General features: G+C 46.0%; 2 protein-coding genes across 4 annotated transcripts in view; one reads left to right on the forward strand and one right to left on the reverse strand.

Moving 5' to 3' along the window:
* The window catches only part of LOC117354768 (zinc finger protein OZF-like), a 265018-nt gene that overhangs the window by 26322 nt on the left and 222757 nt on the right, over positions 1-15939 (forward strand). Inside the window, exon 2 of one of the 3 annotated variants that reach the window (XR_004538246.1) lies at positions 5486-5585. The exons of 1 other annotated variant lie outside the window; for it this stretch is intronic. The gene's annotated coding sequence lies outside the window, so the exon portion shown is untranslated. Of the gene's footprint in view, positions 1-5485; positions 5590-15939 lie in introns of all 3 variants that reach the window. One more of the 3 variants, XM_033932723.1, reaches the window with a different exon arrangement.
* Positions 1-15939, reverse strand: part of LOC117354759 (zinc finger protein 250-like) — a 61191-nt gene that overhangs the window by 9847 nt on the left and 35405 nt on the right. The gene's annotated exons all lie outside the window — the stretch shown is intronic.

Genomic DNA, 15939 nt, shown 5'->3' on the forward strand with positions numbered 1-15939 from the left:
CTGGGGAGTAGAGGAAGGAGAAAGTGAGAGTGTCCTAAAGCAGGAGGAGAATGAGGAAGAAGAGCCTGGGGAGTGGAGGAAGGAGAAAGTGAGATTGTCCTAAAGCAGGAGGAGAATGAGGAAGAAGAGCCTGGGGAGTGGAGGGAGCTGTGCCAGGAAGCAGAAAGTGAGATTGTCCTAAAGCAGGAGGAGAATGAGGAAGAAGAGCCTGGGGAGTGGAGGAAGCAGAAAGTGAGATTGTCCTAAAGCAGGAGGAGAATGAGGAAGAAGAGCCTGGGGAGTAGAGGAAGGAGAAAGTGAGATTGTCCTAAAGCAGGAGGAGAATGAGGAAGAAGAGCCTGGGGAGTGGAGGGAGCTGTGCCAGGAAGCAGAAAGTGAGATTGTCCTAAAGCAGGAGGAGAATGAGGAAGAAGAGCCTGGGGAGTGGAGGAAGCAGAAAGTGAGATTGTCCTAAAGCAGGAGGAGAATGAGGAAGAAGAGCCTGGGGAGTGGAGGGAGCTGTGCCAGGAAGCAGAAAGTGTGATTGTCCTAAAGCAGGAGGAGAATGAGGAAGAAGAGCCTGGGGAGTGGAGGGAGCAGTGCCAGGAAGCAGAAAGTGTGACTGTCCTAAAGCAGAAGGAGAATGAGGAAGAAGAGTCTGGGGAGTGGAGGGAGCTGTGCCAGGAAGCAGAAAGTGTGACTGTCCTAAAGCAGAAGGAGAATGAGGAAGAAGAGTCTGGGGAGTGGAGGGAGCTGTGCCAGGAAGCAGAAAGTGAGATTGTCCTAAAGCAGGAGGAGAATGAGGAAGAAGAGCCTGGGGAGTGGAGGGAGCAGTGCCAGGAAGCAGAAAGTGAGATTGTCCTAAAGCAGGAGGAGAATGAGGAAAAAGAGCCTGGGGAGAGGAGGAAGCAGAAAGTGAGACTGTCCTAAAGCAGGAGGAGAATGAGGAAAAAGAGCCTGGGGAGAGGAGGAAGCAGAAAGTGAGACTGTCCTAAAGCAGGAGGAGAATGAGGAAGAAGAGCCTGGGGAGAGGAGGAAGCAGAAAGTGAGACTGTCCTAAAGCAGGAGGAGAATGAGGAAGAAGAGCCTGGGGTGTGGAGGGAGCAGAAAGTGAGATTGTCCTAAAGCAGGAGGAAAATGAGGAAGAAGAGCCTGGGGAGTGGAGGGAGCAGTGTCAGGAAGCAGAAAGTGAGATTGTCCTAAAGCAGGAGGAGAATGAGGAAGAAGAGCCTGGGGAGTGGATGGAGCAGTGCCAGGAAGCAGAACGTGAGATTGTCCTAAAGCAGGAGGAGAATGAGGAAGAAGAGCCTGGGGAGTGGAGGGAGCAGTGCCAGGAAGCAGAAAGTGAGATTGTCCTAAAGCAGGAGGAGAATGAGGAAGAAGAGCCTGGGGAGTGGAGGGAGCAGTGCCAGGAAGCAGAAAGTGAGATTGTCCTAAAGCAGGAGGAGAATGAGGAAGAAGAGCCTGGAGGGTGGAGGGAGCAGGGCCAGGAAGCAGAAAGCGAGATTGTCCTAAAGCAGGAAGAGAATGAGGAAGAAGAGCCTGGGGAGTGGAGGAAGGAGAAAGTGAGATTATCATAAAGCAGGATGAGAATGAGGAAGAAGAGCCTGGGGAGGGAACAGTGCCAGGAAACAGAAAGTGAGATTGTCCTAAAGCAGGAGGAGAATGAGGAAGAAGAGTCTGGGGAGTGGAGGGAGCAGTGCCAGGAAGCAGAAAGTGAGATTGTCCTAAAGCAGGAGGAGAATGAGGAAGAAGAGCCTGGGGAGTGGAGGAAGGAGAAAGTGAGATTGTCCTAAAGCAGGAGGAGAATGAGGAAGAAGAGCCTGGGGAGTGGAGGAAGGAGAAAGTGAGATTGTCCTAAAGCAGGAGGAGAATGAGGAAGAAGAGCCTGGGGAGTGGAGGGAGCTGTGCCAGGAAGCAGAAAGTGAGATTGTCCTAAAGCAGGAGGAGAATGAGGAAGAAGAACCTGGGGAGTGGAGGGAGCAGTGCCAGGAAGCAGAAAGTGTGATTATCCTAAAGCAGAAGGAGAATGAGGAAGAAGAGCCTGGGGAGTGGAGGGAGCTGTGCCAGGAAGCAGAAAGTGAGATTGTCCTAAAGCAGGAGGAGAATGAGGAAGAAGAGCCTAGGGAATAGTGCCAGGAAGAAGAAAGTGAGATTGTCCTAAAGCAGGAGGAGAAGAGGAAGAAGAGCCTTGGGAGTGGAGGGAGCAGTGCCAGGAAGCAGAAAGTGAGATTGTCCTAAAGCAGGAGGAGAATGAGGAAGAAGAGCCTGGGGAGAGGAGGAAGCAGAAAGTGAGACTGTCCTAAAGCAGGAGGAGAATGAGGAAGAAGAGCCTGGGGAGAGGAGGAAGCAGAAAGTGAGACTGTCCTGAAGCAGGAGGAGAATGAGGAAGAAGAGCCTGGGGAGTGGAGGGAATAGTGCCAGGAAGAAGAAAGTCAGATTGTCCTAAAGCAGAAAGAGAATGAGGAAGAAGAGTCTGGGGAGTGGAGGGAGCAGTGCCAGGAAGCAGAAAGTGAGATTGTCCTAAAGCAGGAGGAGAATGAGAAAGAAGAGCCTGGGGAGTGGAGGGAGCAGTGCCAGGAAGCAGAAAGTGAGATTGTCCTAAAGCAGGAGGAGAATGAGGAAGAAGAGCCTGGGGAGTGGAGGGAATAGTGCCAGGAAGAAGAAAGTGAGATTGTCCTAAAGCAGGAGGAGAAGAGGAAGAAGAGCCTGGGGAGTGGAGGGAGCAGTGCCAGGAAGCAGAAAGTGAGATTGTCCTAAAGCAGGAGGAGAATGAGAAAGAAGAGCCTGGGGAGTGGAGGGAGCAGTGCCAGGAAGCAGAAAGTGAGATTGTCCTAAAGCAGGAGGAGAATGAGGAAGAAGAGCCTGGGGAGTGGAGGGAATAGTGCCAGGAAGAAGAAAGTGAGATTGTCCTAAAGCAGGAGGAGAAGAGGAAGAAGAGCCTGGGGAGTGGAGGGAGCAGTGCCAGGAAGCAGAAAGTGAGATTGTCCTAAAGCAGGAGGAGAAGAGGAAGAAGAACCTGGGGAGTGGAGGGAGCAGTGCCAGGAAGCAGAAAGTGAGATTGTCGTAAAGCAGGAGGAGAATGAGGAATAAGAGCCTGGGGAGTGGAGGAAGTGAAAAGGATTTAGGTCCCAATTCCTGCCCCATACTTTCTCTGTCTCTGTCATTTGGAAGTCAGGTACCTGGGGACACATCTTAAAGACCAGAAATCATCTTCCAAAACATGTCCAAATTTTATTATGAGTTTCACATCTTTTATATGAATCAGGTTTGTCAGCATGTGACGTAAACACAAACCATATATGGACACAGGTCACATGAAACTTTAAACACATCAGCATTTTTCCTATCTGGAGATTGAAGTCCACAGAGGGTCAGAAAAAGCCTTAACCAGCAGAGCTTCTAATCTAAATCTGTCTGTAAATACGGCTTAACAAAACAATTGAATTCACTTTGCAACAACTCTGTTTAAACATTCATGTCAAAGAAGGAAAGACAAACAAACAGGGCCTGGTTTTCTTACAACTTTAAACAACAAATGCCTAAGGAAAATTATCAAGGTTCATGATACGTGTCCCTTCAGGAAGCAGTGCCAGGAAGCAGAAAGTGAGAATGTCCTAAAGCAGGAGGAGAATGAGGAAGAAGAGCCTGGGGAGTGGAGGAAGCAGTGCCAGGAAGCAGAAAGTGAGATTGTCCTAAAGCAGGAGGAGAATGAGGAAGAAGAGCCTGGGGAGTGGAGGGAGCAGTGCCAGGAAGCAGAAAGTGGGATTGTCCTAAAGCAGGAGGAGAATGAGGAAGAAGAGCCTGGGGAGTGGAGGGAGCAGTGCCAGGAAGCAGAAAGTGGGATTGTCCTAAAGCAGGAGGAGAATGAGGAAGAAGAGCCTGGGGAGTGGAGGGAGCAGTGCCAGGAAGCGAAAGTGAGATTGTCCTAAAGCAGGAGGAGAATGAGGAAGAAGAGCCTGGGAAGTGGAGGGAGCAGTGCCGGGAAGCAGAAAGTCCTAAAGCAGGAGGAGAATGAGGAAGAAGAGCCTGTTGAATGGAGGGAGCAGTGCCAGGAAGCAGAAAGTGAGATTGTCCTAAAGCAGGAGGAGAATGAGGAAGAAGAGCTTGGGGAGCGGAGGGAGCAGTGCCAGGAAGCAGAAAGTGAGACTGTCCTAAAGCAGGAGGAGAATGAGGAAGAAGAGCCTGGAGAGTGGAGGGAGTAGTGCCAGGCTCCTTTCTTCTGCTTGGCATTGCATCCCCTGCTGCCCACCCCCTGCCAGTCTCTCTCCTACCTGCTGAGGAGAAAGCCCTGCAGCCATCCTCCTGCTTTTTTCCACTTTTCTCCTTGAAAGCCCCCTGGGCTGCTATGGATGGGATTCTCTGGATGCCAGAGATGCAGACAAAGGAAAGAGACTGAGACCTCCTCCGGCCCTGGGCAGGGTTTGCAGGGTATTAGTGGGACTGAGCTAGAACTGTGTTAATGTTACAGATCCACTTCCGGGAATAAGAGAGATGTCATTAAGATCCTGGCAGAGAAATAAGAGACCTTTGAACCGCCTGTACACTTCTTCCCCTGACTGGTTGATGCAGAAAATCGACTGCAGACTCAGTGTCGCAAAATTTAAAAACTAAGAATAGTCATTTCTGTATGAGAGGTTTGCATCCTAGGAGGAATTACTGTGTGGGAGTATCCCAGTGCACTCTGGGAGCTGTAGTCCTTCCTACGAAGGATTACGCTGTGGCTCTGTCACAGGGTATGCTGGGAGCTGTAGTCCTTTCTAGGATGGTGATTATGTAACAAAGTTTTTTTTTGTTTTTTGTTCCTAGGTAATGTGTTCTTTCTTAATTGCCTATGCCACAAAAGTATAACAAATGGCTACCATGCCTAATGTGACCATATGTCCCATTTTGAACGGGAACGTCCCGTTTTTAGATCCCCTGTATCTTTGTCCCCAGGCACAGCTTCGGGACGCCAAAATGTCCCTTTTTCAGAGAGAGCGACCCAAAGCTGTGCGTGGGGACAACGGGACAAGCGATCGCGGAGCCTGGGCTCTCTCCCTGTTTCCCCACTGCCAACGCAGCAACCCCATGCCCCTCAAACTTTGGTGCAGAACATTCCAGATTGATTGTAAGCTGAGTAAATTTAGAGGTCCTTTTCTTTATGCTTTATTGAAATAAAACTTTTTACAAAAACAATGTAATCAGCAAAATTTCCATCACAAGTATTGTTAAAACAATTATGAAGAAAAAGTATAAGTTCTAAGAAGAACAGTTATAAACCTAAGACAATGTAGAAGACATGTCAACTATATCAATATAAGTAGATAAAGCTGACCATTTATCAGTGTTTTTGGAATGTGGTAATTTTTTTTTTGGTGAAGTAGGTTTCATATCGATATATTCAACTAAATTCCCCCATTGTATATAGTGTAATTTGAATAAATAGAAACATGATGGCAGATAAAGGCCAAATGGCCCATCCAGTCTGCCAATCTGCAGTAACCATTATCTCTTTCTCCGACAGATTCCACATGCCTATCCCAGGCACAATCTATGACGTTTCTCATTTGGGATGTTTTTGTGGTACAAAATGGCAAGTAATGTAAGATGTCCTGGCGGTCCATGTAGGTGATTTTCAAAAAACAAATTATTTGGCCATTCCGTTTGAAAATGGATGTTTCTCTTCCTCTGACTTTGGACGTCTTGCGGGAAACGTCCAGAGTCGGATATAGATGTCCCATTGAAAATGGCCTGCTACATATTTTTTAGAAGAGAGTGCAGCTAGGTATTTCAAGGAATGAAGATGCTGAGCTGAAGTGGAAGTCATGAACTTTCTGGCTGCATGCAATTTATAATTAACTAGTCTTTAAGTCCATTACATTAACGGATGCTAGAATAGATGTGTGTATCTATCTTTCTTTCTTTCTCTCTCTCTCCTTGGCCACTTTCTATCTGTTTTTCTTTCTTTCTTTTTCTCTCTCCCTTTCTTCGGCTGTCCAACACCACCCCTTCCCTGCTTCCCCTGTCCAGCAGCAGCCCTTCTCCCTTTGTTTTACCTCCCTCCTGTCCAGCAGCACCTTTTCCCTACTTCCCCTATCCAGCAGTAGGCCTTCTCCCTTCCTTTTACCTCCCCCCCTGTCCAGCAGCACCCCTTCCCTGCTCCCCCCTGTCCAGCAGCAGCCCTTCTCTCTTCCTTTTAACCCCCCCTGTCCAGCAGCACCTTTTCCCTGATCCCCCTGTCCAGCAGTAGGTCTTCTCCCTTCCTTTTACACCCCCCCTGTCCAGCAGCACCTCTTGCCTGATCCCCCTGTCCAGCAGTAGGCCTTCTCCCTTCCCTTTACCTCCCCTGTCCAGCAGTACCTGTTCCCTGCTCCCCCTGTCCAGCAGTAGGCCTTCTCCCTTCCTTTATCTCCCTGTCCAGCATCCGCTAGCCCGGGCAGCCTCGGGGCTTTTGCTAGGCCGGCCCACCTCACATTATCAAAGTGGGCCAGCCTAGCAAATGCCCCATGGCTGCTGTGTTTGCTGGTTAGGGGGTGAGAAGAGGTGTCCCGGCAGCGCAGAAGTTAAACTGCCACTGAAATCGCCGTCTCAAGCTGTCCCACGCGTCGGAAATCGAATTCGGCACGGACAGACACTGCATGGTGGCAGGGATCACAAAACCCTAAGTGCGCATGTGTGCTTAAGGTTTTATTATAGAGGATTAATAACATAGAATGCCAAACTGAACTATTGGAGTGCCCTCTAATGGTTGTTTGTGAGCATAGCATCCATTCATTAATGAACCTTGGTGATAAATAAAACAAAGAAAATAAAGTGATACCTTTTTTATTGGACTAACTCAATGCATTTTATGATGAGCTTTCGAAGGTAATCCTTCTTCTTTAGATCAGATGAGGAAAACATGAAAGCATTTTAGGGCTAGGAAGAGGGAGGGGTGGGTTGGTGGCAGAGCAGTTTTAAGTCCTGTCTGGTAGGTGCCAAAATACTTTATTACTCGGATTTCAAAGGTTTTACATTCTTGGATTGTTTTAATGTAAATCCTTTGAAATCAAAATGATAAGGTAATTTGGCACCTACCAGACCGGACTTAAAACTGCTCTGCCACCAACCCAACCCACCCCTCCCTCTTCCTAGCCCTAAAATGCTTTCATGCTTTCCTCATCTATAATGATATTTGTCTATATTTGCTTTTTTCAGATCTAAAGAAGAAGGGTTACCTTCGAAAGCTCATCATAAAATGCATTGAGTTAGTCCAATAAAAAATGTATCACCTTAATTCCTTTGCTTTATTTATCACCAAGGTCCCTTATGAATGAATGGATGCTATGCTCACACACAACCATTAGAGGGCACTCCAATAGTTCAGTTTGGCAATAAAAAAGGTATCACCTTATTTCCTATGTTTTCTGTTTTATTTCTTTATATAAGAACATAAGAATAGCCTTACTGGGTCAGACCCATGGTCCATCAAGCCCAGTAGCCCGTTCTCACGGTGGCCAATCCAGGTCACTAGTACCTGGCCAAAACCCAAGGTGTAGCAATATTCCATGCTACCAATACAGGGCTTCCCCCTTGAATTTACCATAGCAGGATGTCGGCTCCTTTGAGGGCTTCAGTGTCACCGTTGTGTGCTAAGGGATTTAGGTGCCTGTTCTTATAATGCGCAGGCAGAACCATGGACAAATCCTAATTCTTGCCAATTAATTGCAATAATTGATTGCTAATATCAATTAATTGCTAGTGAATAACTCGTTAAACAATTTATGAGTGCATCTTTGATACTTACTGAAATTTTGTTACCCAAATATGCGTGCCATATAAAAAAATCTGGTCCCTCTGGCAAAGATACTCCAGTGCTTATGCTATATCTATTGGATGTTGGAGGGTGCCCAGTGGCAGGAGACCCTGGTTGTAGGAGGGAGTGGGCATCCTTCCTGCTGGGATTGGTGGAGAGATGCTGTCGGGGCCGTGATGATGGCTGCTGAGTATAGGGTGAGTCCTTGTGCGGTGTAGGACATTTTGGTTTGAACTTGGTGAGGTTTTTTTTAAAGGATGGAGAATAGTGCGGCCCGGCCCATGTGCTTAAGGCCCCACCCACAGGAGAGGCTTAAGACTCCCGGGCCTATTCTGGTTGGCCCAGGCGCCTTAGGCCCCACCTGTGGGCGGGGTTTCAGATGCCTGGGCCAATCCGGCCCCATTCTGCAGCCGGCTGGCCTTCCGGACGGGCGGGTTTGGCACCCATCTATCCGGCCAACATTTTACAGGTATGGGGGGTGGGATTGGGGGGGGTCATGGGGTTGGCAGGGGGTCACGGGTCGGCTGATTGGGGGTTCAGGGGGGCAGTCGTTGTGGGGGTTGTGTCGAGGGCAGGAGGGCCTGGGATCCCTCCTGCCCATATTGTAGTGGGGGGTAGGGGGTCCGCCTGGGCAAGAGGGGTTTGGCTCCCTCCTGCCCGATCTTGTAGGGGTGAGGGGCGAGAGGCCAGGAGGGCTTGGGTTCCCTCCTGGCCGGATCGGACTCGGAGGGGGGGTTGGGGATCGTGGAGCAGGAGGGCTTGGGCTCCCTCTTGCCCCGAACATAATCGGGGGGGGGGGGGGTTGGTGCCGTGGGGCAAGAGGGCATGGGCCCCCTTTTGCCCTGATGTCATGTGTGTGTGTGTGGGGGGGGGGTGATATATTGCGGCAGGAGAAATGCCTCATCTCCCCTACCGCGATGCCATCACTCCTCTACCCGAACTGCCATGACCCGCGGTAGGAGAGATAGGGCATCTCTCCTGCTGCAGGTCGCAGCAGTTTGGGTAGAGGAGTGATGGCATCACGGAAGGGGAGATGAGGCATCTATCCTGCTGCGATGATTGCTGTAGGGGGTAGGCAGGTTGCTGGGGCCGCTGAGCTGATCGCAGCAGCCATCATCAGCTCAGCGGCCCCTTTTTTTGGTACTTAGACCTGTTTTGACTTCGTCTAAGTTAAAACGTATAAGTGCCGACTAGACAACCTGCCTAAGGTTTTGGTTATTCCTGCTACACGCCTAGGTGTAGGTCGGCCCACCTCCCGCCCTTTCCCCTCCTCTAAACACGCCTCTTTTCTCTCTGTGCGTTTAGTGGCAGGGGAAAGGCCTAAGCTGGTTTTAGATACGTCTAAAACCAGCTTTGGTTAGGGGTACTTGGACGATCCGGGTTTTTGATCGTCCAAGTAGCCATTTAGGATACTTTTTAGATGTTTCTTTTTTTATTATGAACCCCAATGTATTTATCTATTTATTTTTTTGTGGTTGTGGACTTCCTTAAACATCCAGGGGAGGGTGGGGGGTGGGAAAGGTATTTTGATTATTAAAATTCCTTGATTATAATATTATAGTTATATAATTTGACTTCTTGTATTAAATCTGGGAAGAGGGAGGAGAAAATGATTGTTATAAGTATAAATTGTGTGTTTTATGAAATATATATGTTCAGATAATTGTATTGCATTGTCTAAGTTTTGAAAATCAATAAAGATTTATAAAAAAAAAAACAAAAAAAAAACCCACAACCCAAGAGTTTTATCTCAGGCTTTAAAACTCTGGTCCAGTCTCTGGTACTTAGTCATTTTGACTATTGTAACATCATTTATGACTTCTTCTTGGAGCAACTGGTCCGGGAACCGACAAGAGGGGTGTTATTTTAGATTTGGTCCTTAGTGGAATGCAAGGCATTGTACAGGAGTTAATTGTGTTGCGTCCGCTGGAAAACAGTGATCATAACGTGATCAAATTTGAGCTAATACTGGGAGAAACGTTGCAAAAGAAATCTACTATAGGGGCATTTAATTTTTGAAAGGGCGACTATGATAAAATGAGGAAAATGGTTAAAAAGAAGTTAAAGGGATCAGTTGCAAAGGTTAGGACTGTAAACCAGGCATGGATGTTATTTAAAAATACCGTTGAGGAAGCCCAGACCAGATACATTCCACGTGTCAGCAAAGGTGGAAAGAAGAGGAAACGAGAGCTGGTGTGGATAAAAGGTGAAGTGAAAGAGGCTATTGGAGCCAAAAAAACTTCCTTTAAAGAATGGCAAAAGATCCAAATGAAGGAAATAGGAAGAAACACAAGCACTGGCAAGTTAGATGCAAAGTATTGATAAAGACAGCTAAGAAAGAATATGAGGAGAAATTTACAAACGAGGCAAAACCTCATAGCAATTTTTTTTAGGTACATCAGAAGCAGAAAACCTGTGAGGGAATCTGTGGGACCGTTGGATGACCAAGGAGCGAAAAGGGTGCTCAGGGAGGATAAGGCCATAGCGGAATGACTGAATGAATTCTTTGCTTCGGTTTTTACGGAAGAAGATGTAAGAGATGTACCTGAACCAGAAAGGGTTTTCAAGGGTGATGATGTGGAGGAATTGAAAGAAATCTTGGTGAATCTGGAAGATGTACTGAGCCAAATCGACAAGTTAAAAAGTGATAAATTGCCAGGACCAGATGGTATACATCCCAGGGTACTAAACTCAAACATGAAATTGCTGTAGTACCTGAAGATTGGAGGGTGGCCAATGTTAGCTGATTTTTTTTTTTTTAAGGGCTCCAGGAGAGATCCGGGAAATTACAGACCGGTAAGCCTGACTTTGGTGCCGGGCAAAATGATAGAAACGTTATAAAAAAATAAAATTGTGGAACATGAAGACAAACATGATTTAATGAAACGGAGTCAGCATGGGTTCAGCCGAGGGAGATCTTGCCACACAAATTTGCTTGATTTCTTTGAAGGTGTGAATAAACATGTGGATAAAGGTGAGCCAGTTGATATAATATATCTAGATTTTCAGAAAGCTTTTGATAAAGTTCCTCACGAGAGGCTCCTGAGAAAATTAAAGAGTCATGGGATAGGTGGAAAAGTTCAGTTGTGGATTAGGAATTGGTTATCGCATAGAAAACAGAGGGTAGGGTTAAATGGTAATTTTTCTCAATGGAGGAGAGTAAACAGTGGAGTGCCACAAGGGGTCTGTACTGGGACTGGTGCTATTTAACTTATTTATAAATGATCTGGAAATTGGAATGATTAGTGAGGTGATTAAATTTGCAGATGACACTAAACTGTTCAAAGTTGTTAAAACGAATGCGGATTGTGAAAAATTGCAGGCGGACCTTAGGAAATTGGAAGACTGGGCGTCCAAATGGCAGATGAAATTTAATGTGGACAAATGCAAAGTGATGCACATTGGGAAGAATAACCTGAATCACAGTTATCGGATGGTAGAACCTTGGGGATTAGTGCCGAAGAAAAAGATCTGGGTGTCATCGTAGACAATACGATGAAATCTTCCCCCCCCAATGTGCAGCAGCGGCCAATAAAGCAAATAGGATGCTAGGAATTATTAAAAAGGGATGGTTAACAAGACTAAGAACGTTATAATGCCCCCATATCGCTCTATGGTGCGACCTCACCTGGAGTTTGTGTTCAATCTCAAGAAAGATATAATGGTGCTAGAAAAGGTTCAAAGAAGAACGACCAAGATTATAAAGGGGATGGAACTCCTCTCGTATGAGGTTAGGGCTCTTCAGCTTGGAAAAGAAACAGCTGAGGGGAGATAGGATTAAAGTCTACAAAATCCTGAGTGGAGTAGAACGGGTACAAGTGGATCGATTTTTCACTCCGTCAAAAATTACAAAGACTAGGAGACACTCAATGATTATTGAGATCAAACGATCCAACATTTATTAATAATTCCCTCACTTAAAATCATTCATGGACGGCGGCAATTCATTTTTTCTGTCACAGCCCCCCAAACATGGAACTCACACCTATCTATTTAAGAGAAGAACTCAACTTGGACAGATTCAAGAGCAAATTAAAAAGCTTTCTTTTTAAGGACGCATTTGATAATTAGAAAGCCTGACTAGGAGCCTTATTTCAATTGCATTTCTTTACTTCTCTGAAGTACATGATTTCTCCCATATGTCTTATTTACTATCAAACAACTTGTATTTCTCTTCCCTTTTGTTTTAATATGTTTGTAATATTAGTTTTTAATATGTCTTACAAGATTTAGTTTGTGTCGTCTGCTTTGTTGTCCCCTAAATTTTGTAATTTTATTGATTTGTACATCGCTTAGAATTTTGAATAAGCGATCAATCAAATTTATATTAAACTTGAAAATACTTTTAAAACCAATTGGAGGAAATGTTTTTTCACTCAGAGAAGTTAAGCTCTGGAATGCTTTGCCAGAGGATGTGGTAAGAGCGGATAGCGTAGCTGGTTTTAAGAAAGGTTTGGACAAGTTCCTGGAGGAAAAGTCCTTAGTCTGTTGAGAAAGACATGGGGGAAGCCACTGCTTGCCCTGGATTGGTAGCATGAAATACTGCTAATCCTTGGGTTTTGGCCACCATGAGAACGGGTTTACCAAGAAAAATCATGTAAAGTTGCAAATAATCCAAAATACTGCAGTCAGACTCCTTTATGGATTGAGGAAATATAATCACATTGCACACTACTATCGTGAATTACATTGGTTGCCTGTAGAGCAGGGGTGTCAAAGTCTCTCTTCGAGGGCTGCAATCCATAGAAACATAGAGATAGATGGCAGATAAGGGCCACGGCCCATCCAGTCTGCCCACCCTAATGACCCTCCCCTACCTTTACCTTGTGAATAAATCCCACGTGTCGATCCCATTTGGCCTTAAAATCAGGCACGCAACTGGCCTCAATCACCTGAAGTGGAAGACTATTCCAGCGATCAACTACCCTTTCAGTAAAAAAGAACTTCCTGGTGTCACCTTGCAGTTTCCCGCCCCTGATTTTCCACGGATGCCCTCTTGTTGCCGAGGGACCCTTGAAAAAGAAGACATCTTCCTCTGCCTTGATGCGGCCCGTGAGATATTTGAACGTCTCGATCATGTCTCCCCTCTCTCTGCGCTCCTCGAGCGAGTATAGCTGTAATTTTTCTAACCGTTCCTCGTACGGGAGATCCTTGAGTCCCGAGACCATCCGGGTGGCCATTCTCTGGACCGACTCCATCCTCAGCACATCCTTGTGATAATGCGGCCTCCAGAATTGCACACAGTATTCCAGGTGGGGCTTCACCATGGATCTATACAATGGCATAATGACCTCCGGCTTACGGCTGACGAAACCCCTGCGTATGGAACCCATGATTTGTCTTGCCTTGGATGAAGCTTTCTCCACTTGATTGGCAGCCTTCATGTCCTCACTGACGATCACCCCTAAGTCTCGCTCTGTTACCGTTCTTGTTAGGATCTCACCATTAAGGGTATAAGTCCTGCATGGATTTTGGCTACCCAAGTGCATAACTTTGCATTTTTTGGCATTGAAACTGAGTTGCCAGGTCCTAGACCAGCGCTCCAGTAGGAGTAGATCGTGCATCATGTTGTCGGGCATTGAGTTTTTGTCTGTTGTGCTTTTGCCCACTACATTGCTTAGCTTGGCGTCATCGGTGAATAATGTTATTTTACCTCAGAGCCCTTCTGCCAAGTCACTTATGAAGATATTGAATAGGATCTGGTTTTCAGGATTTCCCCAATGAATATGCATGAGATCTATGTGCATGCGCTGCTTTGAATGCATATTCATTGGGGAAATCCTGAAAACCCGACTGGATTGCCGCCCTCAAGGAGGGACTTTGAGACCCCTGTTAAAGACTAATTTACCTGTCTACCTGAATTTGTATTGTAGCTAGTCTTTTGTAAACCACGTTCAACTCTATGGTAATTGCGGTCTAGAAATTCAAAACTCCTGCCTGGTTAAAACACATTGGCTGTCCCAGCTGCTAATATCCAACACCAGTTACCCGGACTGTGCTATCGAATATTTGACAGCCAAGATACTATCTCCTGCGAGGGCTGATCCAGCACAGAACTGAGGCAGATCTGGGAGTTATCCAGGAACCACGGCTTTCCAATGCCAGTACCTGGACAGCAACACCTACAGGACCAAATTCTGTAAATGGATGCCACACTTACTTAGGGGCGTCTGAATGGGGCACAGAGAACCAATATTCAGCAACAATGCGTGCAGCCTTAGACCCGCCCATGCTCACTATGGAATTTAGGTGCCCATGTGCAAATTCTAATGCTAATATTGGTAGTACTCAATTATTAATAGCCAATGCTTGTTAAGCAAATAAGTTATGTGCGCATCTCAGCAGCAGGCTCAAATTTGCCCACCATGCATAGATAGGATCTGGGGGATAATGAAATTCCAATGGTGCATGGTTAGCTCTCCAGGGACAGCACTGAATACTGGCAAGAGGTGGAAATCTCCCAAGTGGTCACTAAACAGAGATATTCGGGATCTCTGGGCCTAATTCAGCTTGCAGCAGTCAGTGCTTACAAAAACTCTAGAGTCCAATTTGCATTGGAGATGTTTCCTGATCTTCCTCTGGGAGGAGGGAGGTTCTTCACCATTTAGGAGGAAATACTGTCGTTTCAGGTATTAAAAGGGTTTACAGTACTTTGGAATGGAGGAAACCACACACCACACAAATCTGATGCTTCAAAGAAAAGTATTTACTCAAATAAATTTCTACAATTGAGAAAAAAAATCCTCATTCATTACATTTAATTCATGTGGCGTCTACACGCACCACACCAATCAACTATACCTCCGGGACCCATGGACTCGCTTTCTCCTCTCCATGGAGTCTTGCCAGCCCCGGGGCTCTCATATCGCCTCTTTCCCGCCAAGATTTCATCTAACACAACTGCTCCAGACAGATCTCCAGGCTAAGGGTCACATTGAAGTCCTACTCAACTCTTGCACTAGAGATATGTGAAGGGAAATTCTGTGACCAGACGCATGGTAGATGCCAGATCGTATCTCAGAAACTAGACACCAACTTTCCATCAGATAATTCATGAACTCGGGCCCGGATTCTACAAACAGCACTGCAATCGGCAGTTGCTCACATGTCGTGGTGCTGTTTATAGAATCACAGCTACATCACAGATAGGCATCGGAAATATAGGCCAGGCTTTTCAAGGCCTACATTTCTGGCGCCTATCTGTGATGAGAATTGCAACTGCGGATGCGCCTACCAATGCCTAAGGGTACTTCCAGCATTAACCATGCCTATTTTATCATTAGCTACCAGTAGGCGCCTCCGTAGTTGTGATCCTTGCACCGTTTGTGGAGGCACCATCTATTTTTAATGTGATTTTAATTATCATGTCGATTTAAACCAATTAAAAATGACGCCTTTACAGAATTTGGGTCTAATTCTATATGTAGCACCAAAAAAGTTGGCGCCAACTAGAACGGTGCTTAGCGTGATTCTACAAAGTACAAAAACCTTTTCTAGAATCACACTGTGTATCACATAACTTTTAGGCTAAGGAAAACCAGGCCTAAATACCTGAGACATCGTGTGTTGAACTTCTAGGGATGCCCACAATCCACCCATGCCGCTCCCCTGGCCACACCCCCTTTTTCAAATTTGTGCACTCGAACTAGGGCCTACTTTTTATAGAATCGTGCTTTCCAAACAGTGCACAAACTTTTAATTCATGCCAATTACCGGCACCAATTAGGCTTGATAATTAATTTGTGCTCTCAAATCAGCTGTGCATAGTGATTTGCATGCTTCCAGAACATAGGGGTCGGATATTTAGGTGTGACCACTTACACCTGTCCCAGAGCTTGTGTAGTCGCAGGCATCTAAATTCCAAAGATACCCAGGCCAGGCTTTGGTTTAAATTTGGGACGCTCTTATAAAGCCGTGTACGGTCAGGCACCTGATTATTTACTAAAACAATTTACATTTTTTAAGGCAGTTCATCCACTAAGGATAACTTCATTGTTTGTGTTCCCTCCAGTACGAGGATGTCTTTACAATTGCAGATCAGGCTGCTAGTTGGGATTCAGAACTGCGTATTTTGTTTGCTTCTTCGATTTCATATATGCATTTCCAAAAACTATTAACGACATCTCTTTTTGTAAAATTCTTCGGAAAGTAAGGAAGATGATATTTCTCTTGTATTTCACTGT

Source organism: Geotrypetes seraphini, chromosome 2 (assembly GCF_902459505.1).
Source record: "Geotrypetes seraphini chromosome 2, aGeoSer1.1, whole genome shotgun sequence".
NCBI lineage: Eukaryota > Metazoa > Chordata > Amphibia > Gymnophiona > Dermophiidae > Geotrypetes > Geotrypetes seraphini.